Source organism: Chlamydotis macqueenii, chromosome 1 (genome assembly GCF_036417535.1).
Source record: "Chlamydotis macqueenii isolate bChlMac1 chromosome 1, bChlMac1.mat, whole genome shotgun sequence".
NCBI lineage: Eukaryota > Metazoa > Chordata > Aves > Otidiformes > Otididae > Chlamydotis > Chlamydotis macqueenii.
In genome coordinates, this window is record NC_141556.1 from 198,515,000 (window position 1) to 198,521,029 (window position 6,030).

The 6,030-nt window shown below is 46.9% G+C and overlaps 1 long non-coding RNA gene across 1 annotated transcript; it reads left to right on the forward strand.

Moving 5' to 3' along the window:
• The first annotated feature begins 1,366 nt into the window (after nucleotides 1-1,366).
• Nucleotides 1,367-4,882, forward strand: LOC147602384 (uncharacterized). The gene is made up of 3 exons (XR_015257869.1): nucleotides 1,367-1,475; nucleotides 3,409-3,481; nucleotides 4,450-4,882. It is a non-coding gene; the product is annotated as an uncharacterized LOC147602384 (long non-coding RNA).
• The last annotated feature ends 1,148 nt before the right edge of the window (nucleotides 4,883-6,030 follow it).

A 6,030-nucleotide genomic window follows, 5' to 3' on the forward strand; every position in this document is an offset into this window, starting at 1 on the left:
CGGCTCAGCGGGCGGGCGGCGGCGAGGGCGGGGGGGGGAGGGGGATGCGCGGGGCGCGGGGAACCGCTCCCGCGGGTGCCGGCGGCGCCGGGCAGGGCGGGCGGAGGCCGGGTCCCCCCGCCCCCCAACCCCGCGCTCCCGGGGCGCCGACGCCCGGCTCCCGGTGGCTGCTCGGGCGGGAAGGGCGGGGCCGGGCGGGGCGCGCGCTGTCCCTTCAGCACCGCACCGCTCCCGCCACCGGTCCCCGCGCCCCGGCCTTCCCGCCGCTCCCGCCCGCCCGCTCTGCGGTGGCGTGGCCCAGCCGCCCCCCGAGGCCTCCCACCGTGCCGTCGTGTGGGCGGCGAGACGGGCCTTCCCCCGCGGCGGGGGGCCCGCGATCGTGCTGCGGGGAGGACGCTGCCGTGCGGCTACCGCCCTAGCGCGGGGTCCAGCCCCTAGCCCCTCCCGTGGGCAACAAGTGCGGGGCTGGGCCTGGAGAAAGGGGGATGGCAGGGGAGGGGGAACCGGGCCGGCCTGGAAAATCAGGTGAGAGAGAACAGGGCCGTTAAAGCGTGAGATTCGCATAGGATAAGCGGGAGCAGAAAGGGAGATTGCGGGGAAGGAGCGAAAGAACCAGATCGGGGGGTGAGAAAGGGGCAGGGAGCGGAAAGGAAGCTGTGCGGTGGGGTGGGAGCTGGGCAGGGGCTGGCCAGAGCTGGAAAAGAGGCAGAAAAACAAGGAGAGGAACAAGTACCAAGTGGTAAAGACAGGCAGGGCCAGTGGCGAAAGGGAAAAGGAGAGTTAGCAATCTGGCTGTTCCCAGAGAGAAGCCTGCAAAGTCTCTGGAGAAAAGGTGTAATACTGGAAATGACAGGGACACGCACTCCTCGTTTCCTGGTGGAACAAACTCCATATATTGGGCCTTTGTGAAAGTACCTTTACCCACAGTGACAGAACAATTCCGTCAGTAGAGATGCCCGCTGGAGAAACTTCTTTACCCCCCTTGGGATCTTCAGCGAAGTATCATGTTATGATAAATCTGCTGAGTGATAGATTCCTTAGATTTCTTTTACAGTCTCAGGACCACGCGGAATAACCAACACTGACAGGCCTCAGAGTGCTGGTAAGGGCATTAGCGCCAAATCAGCAGAAATCCTAGGGCTTCTGGTAAACAGAACTGCAGCAGCCTCTTCTGTAGATTGGGCTGGGGTGAGGGAGCCAGGGCAAGGAGCCTGGGAGCCGAGCAGAGTGGGCTGGGTGAGCTGGGGAGTGGGTTGGTGCTGGCAGAAGGTCGGCAGCAAGTGGATGCTCGTATGAATGGGCACTTTGATAGTGAAAAGGACAGGGAGAGAAGACGGGCGATGTTTTTTTTTCACACAGCCTGCTGTTTTCCTCTGTCAGGCGCAGATGCAGCTAAGACCATAACTGCCTGTAGCTGGTTAGGGACATATCCAAAACCACATTTCCTTTGGAACTCTGGAGGGCAGTTTGTTATGGTGAGTATTCTCATTGCCCAAGTCTGCTTTTGTTATTCCAATGTGTTACGTAGTCACCAATGTGAGGCTGCTGTATTTCCTCAAATAGATTTCAGTAGACCTTGCAGCTCCACAGCACCGATGAGTGAGAGCAAGGGTGCCTTGGCCCTTCACCTGACCAAGGGCAGGGTGAAGTCAGAAGAGGGAGCTGCATGCACCACTCAGGAGATCATGTCTTCCAGCCCCAAAATGAGTCTGGCTGGGATGGGTAGAGACTTGGCCTGGCAGCACAGAATCTATAAAAGATGTAGCCAGGAGCTGCCAGAGGGATTTATCTTACTGTGCATGCTGAGCTGAAGCTGCAGGATGCTGCCTGCTCCAAGAATCTGGACTCTCCAGTGACCTTTTGGGCTGGCCAGTCAGTCCTCAGGACTTCGCGATTGTGTGTCTGCGTGTGTCCGCGAGTGTGTTTCCCCTGGAACCCTGCACATTTCTCCTCTCTATTTTCACCAGCTATTCTTGTAAAAAAGAAATTGAACATAGCTTGTACTTGACTAGTTGCTCATTGGAGCAACAATTACAATAAAACAATGTTAACTCAGATAAATGAACCTTCAGAAGGGCAAATCAGTCCAGTTCCTGCAGTTCTACATGGGACATGATTACAGGTCATTCCTAGGGATCTTTTGTAAGTGTTCTGACAAAAGTGGCACTTACATACAGGAAGTATTTGCATGGAAAACAGATGTGAGGTATGTGATTTCAGTAGCTCTGATACTTGCCTAATGTGAATAGGGCAAAATTTCAAGTGGACTTTGCTCATTGTGTAATCCCTAGATCCTGCATGGATCACCACCCTGGCTGACACCCACAGGTCTTCAAAGGCTCAAGTATGTGCTCACTAACTTAGACATCCAGCAGATGGCTGTCCTCTGCACATCTGGGCTGGAAGAACCTCACACTAATGAGTTACATAGCTCATTTCATTCCTAAGAAGTGAGCAAAGTCAATTTGCCTACGGCATTTACAGTTGAACTGAATATTTTCAGGCTTCCAGAGTCTGGTCTGTCTAGCTAAGCTTGTCATTGTAGAAAGACAGTGGTATAAAAATTCACATATATCCAAAGCACAGCCTTATACATTCATTTGGGACCTTTTGAGTGTCATATGTTAAATGCTACCTAGGGAACCTGCATTTGTTATGTTTAATGTGGAGTCTACAAAGTGGGTGAATTGTCTCTCTAAGTCATTCAGCTTTTACTGAGTACAGAGGCCCTGACAGCATGCAGTCCATCACAAAGATCTCTGACCAGCAGTCAGAAGAAGTGATAAAAAATGGATATGCTTTATGGAGCTGGAAAGGTTAAAATGGAGAGGTTAAAGCAGCAACGTGAATCTGACCTTTCCTCAGATAGTTTTCACCCCTTGGGCATTGGCAGCTTGGATCTGCTTTTCCCAAGATGGGAGAATTGAACCTAAATTCTGGGAAATAATAAAAAACCCAAACAAACACAAACCTCCAAATCTACTGCATTATTAGCTGGATGACTGCTCTAAGCTATAAATCCAAGACCTTGCAATCTAAAAGGTCTTAATTTCTTTTCACATTTTTGACTTGGCATGGATTTTTCTCAACCTTTGGTAAGTGCGTAGGTCACCAGGGATTTCATAGATCACAGTGCTCCTGAAGAATGTGCACACATGGTTACATGCAAGTTTAGAGAAGCAAAGGGAAGTAATTGATTCTCAACCCCAGTCAACCTGAGATTCGGAAACTATGTTTTCTGCTGCCACCCAAGAACATAAGAGAACTGAGGGACCAGTCTGGAAGCAAGATGCCATCCATCCCTGTTTTAATTGCCTAGGCTATTGGTCTGGGGAGGCTGATAACGCTGCTCATTTTATCAGATGTAAGCTGTTGGAAGATGTTGCCAGCTCTCTTTCTTTTTGATAGAGTACTACTGGAGGTGGGATACTCCCTACTAATGAGCAATGACTCTCCTTCCTCTAAGATGTCATCAAACCAGGTGGGTTTCACCTGATGGTGGGAAGCATATTTCTTAAACCACAACATTCTGAAAATGTTTCTTCCACAGACTTCTTTGGTGCACACATACAAATTTAGTAGCTGAGTAGCAGAAATGGTGAAATGATCAGTCTGCCCCAAAATCTCATAAGTGGTATGAGAACAAATCTACTGTCCTTACTTTTTGCAGTTCATAGTATTTGATGGGTTTCACACTTCCTCCTGGGGTGTTAATTAGTGAGTCACGCCAACTCTTGCTGAAGCTAACGCTCCCGCTCCTGGCTTGGAGGGCCGAGGGGGGTCAGCAGGAGTAGCAAGTTGAGGCCGAGATTTTAACACCACTCTTGGTGTAAGCCTTCCCTTCCAAAAGTTTCCAAGAGTCCTCATATCTCCTCAGACACCAAAGGACAGGAAACATGCAGGACTGTGCTAACCCTGTGGTCCACGAAATCCTCACCAGTACCGACAGGAGCAATGGGATGTTCGAGCTGCTGAGGTTCAACTTCTTGATCTTGCACCCAGATACCAGGGTTCACCTGTGAGCTTGCTGTGTTTAGCAGCTCCACGTTATGCTGAGGCTTATCTCACTATGCCAGTTTTACAGTGGTAAGAAGTGATGGATAGCAAAGAACTGCAGATGGCAGTTCTTTCACCTGGCAAGATGGTGAAAAAAAATCCCTGAGTAAAGGGAATTGTGTTGGAAAGTTTTGTGTTTATTCCTAGCATCATCTTACTGCATTTATTATTTGTTGCTGGAAGTTTATTTCTGATACTGTGTCTGGCACACCTGGAGCTCTTCACAGGTGAATAAGAAAGGAATATTCTAGGAAAACATCATAGGAATTACAGGCGTCTTTCTGTTTATGGTATTATCAATGACCTCCTGTACAGATTTCAACAAATAGATGGTTGGTGAGGGTATTTTTATAGTCTAAGTCTCTGTGTGATAATGTGGTTCTTCATTCAAAGGTTGTTCATTCACTCTGACCTCTTAGAAGATGTCCTTTTTTTTTGATGAGGATGTTCCTTATGTTGTTGAGATAGATATGTGCATGGTAGAACATCACTATAAACACAGAAAAAAAAAAGCTGCACAACTGAGTCATCAGAATCTATGGATCCTACACCTATGGATCCACTTTGTTCCATGAGGCATTAAAATGGCTCTGCGGCGATGATGCAAGTGAAACTACTCCACAGCAGAATGAACTCATAGGAGTAGTCAGTGAAGAACTTAGACACCCATCTGGGACAAGGAAAAATTCTTCTAACTCCTCAGACCTGATCTTCAAGAAGGACCTACAACTTAACTTCAAAGACAAGCCTGGGAACTGAAAGTCATAACTTTTCAGAATATTAAAAACCAAGGACTGAGTATTTACTCAATAAACATTTTATGACTATTAAATATTTTTATACTTTTTCTCACATCTCACCAACTGTTAAGCCATCTCCTTTCCACACAAGTAAACAACCTCTATCTGATCTATACTCCCATCATTGTCTCACCCCTCTTTGCCAACACCCTCCTCCCTCAAAATTTTAATAATATGTTACATTCGGAGCAATCACTCCCATCTTGATGCCTGCTGTGTCTAGATCAGACATACAACAACAATTGTATTCTCCTTCCAAATGTCCATTTACTCCAAGTGTAATAGTTGGTGTCTATCTCTGCAAATCTTGCCATTTTAGACATCTAAGATGGCATCATAGCTAGCCACAGTTACAGAAGCACATCTAACTCAGTAAAGTGTCAGGAAAATACAGGAACATGCAACCCACTTCACTACAATACTGACTCGAATTCATGGACATTGATATTTCAGCGTTAATGACTAAACTGCATAAGAATCCGTTGTTAGGCAGGATTATCTTTAGGTGAGATTAAGAACAAAACCAAAATGATAATTTATTCTAGTGTGTAAAATAAGTGTTCTGCACCTTGCTGAACTTTTCCATTTGTCATTTGGAATGACTCCTTCTAGGATTCTGTGCATTCTTTGCTCTGATGAACTCCATCTCCTACATCTGTTTTCTATTCGGGAAATGCTGGTGTGTGAAACAATATAAATTTCCGCTAACAAAGAATGCTCTTTGTCTGAGCTTTGTGCCATGGGCACTTTAGGTATGTTGATCAAAGAGATACTTTTTTTTTCTGTAAGCATTGCACCTCTGAAGGAACTCTACAATCCATTTTCCATGGTCATAGTCATCTGTTTTTCCCAGATTCCCACTTTTGCTCCAGATGCATTCTCTGATAATTTCTTAAGAGAAGTATTATTTCTAATTGCCTTCCCAATGTCTCTGACCTATCCAGTGCCTGCAATTCTTATGCTTTTGCAGGCCTCACAAAGGACATACGAAACACTGATACGTAAATGTAATTGCTGAGCTAGTTCAGGATGGGCAGACAAGTCTCCCTGCATTGTTTGCAAAACTTAAACAAAGAACTTCCATGTACGGTAGGTGCCACTGAATGTAGCCTACCTGGAAGAACTGCCAGATAGATGAGCTGTGATTACATCTACCAAGCTTGAGCTGACTAAA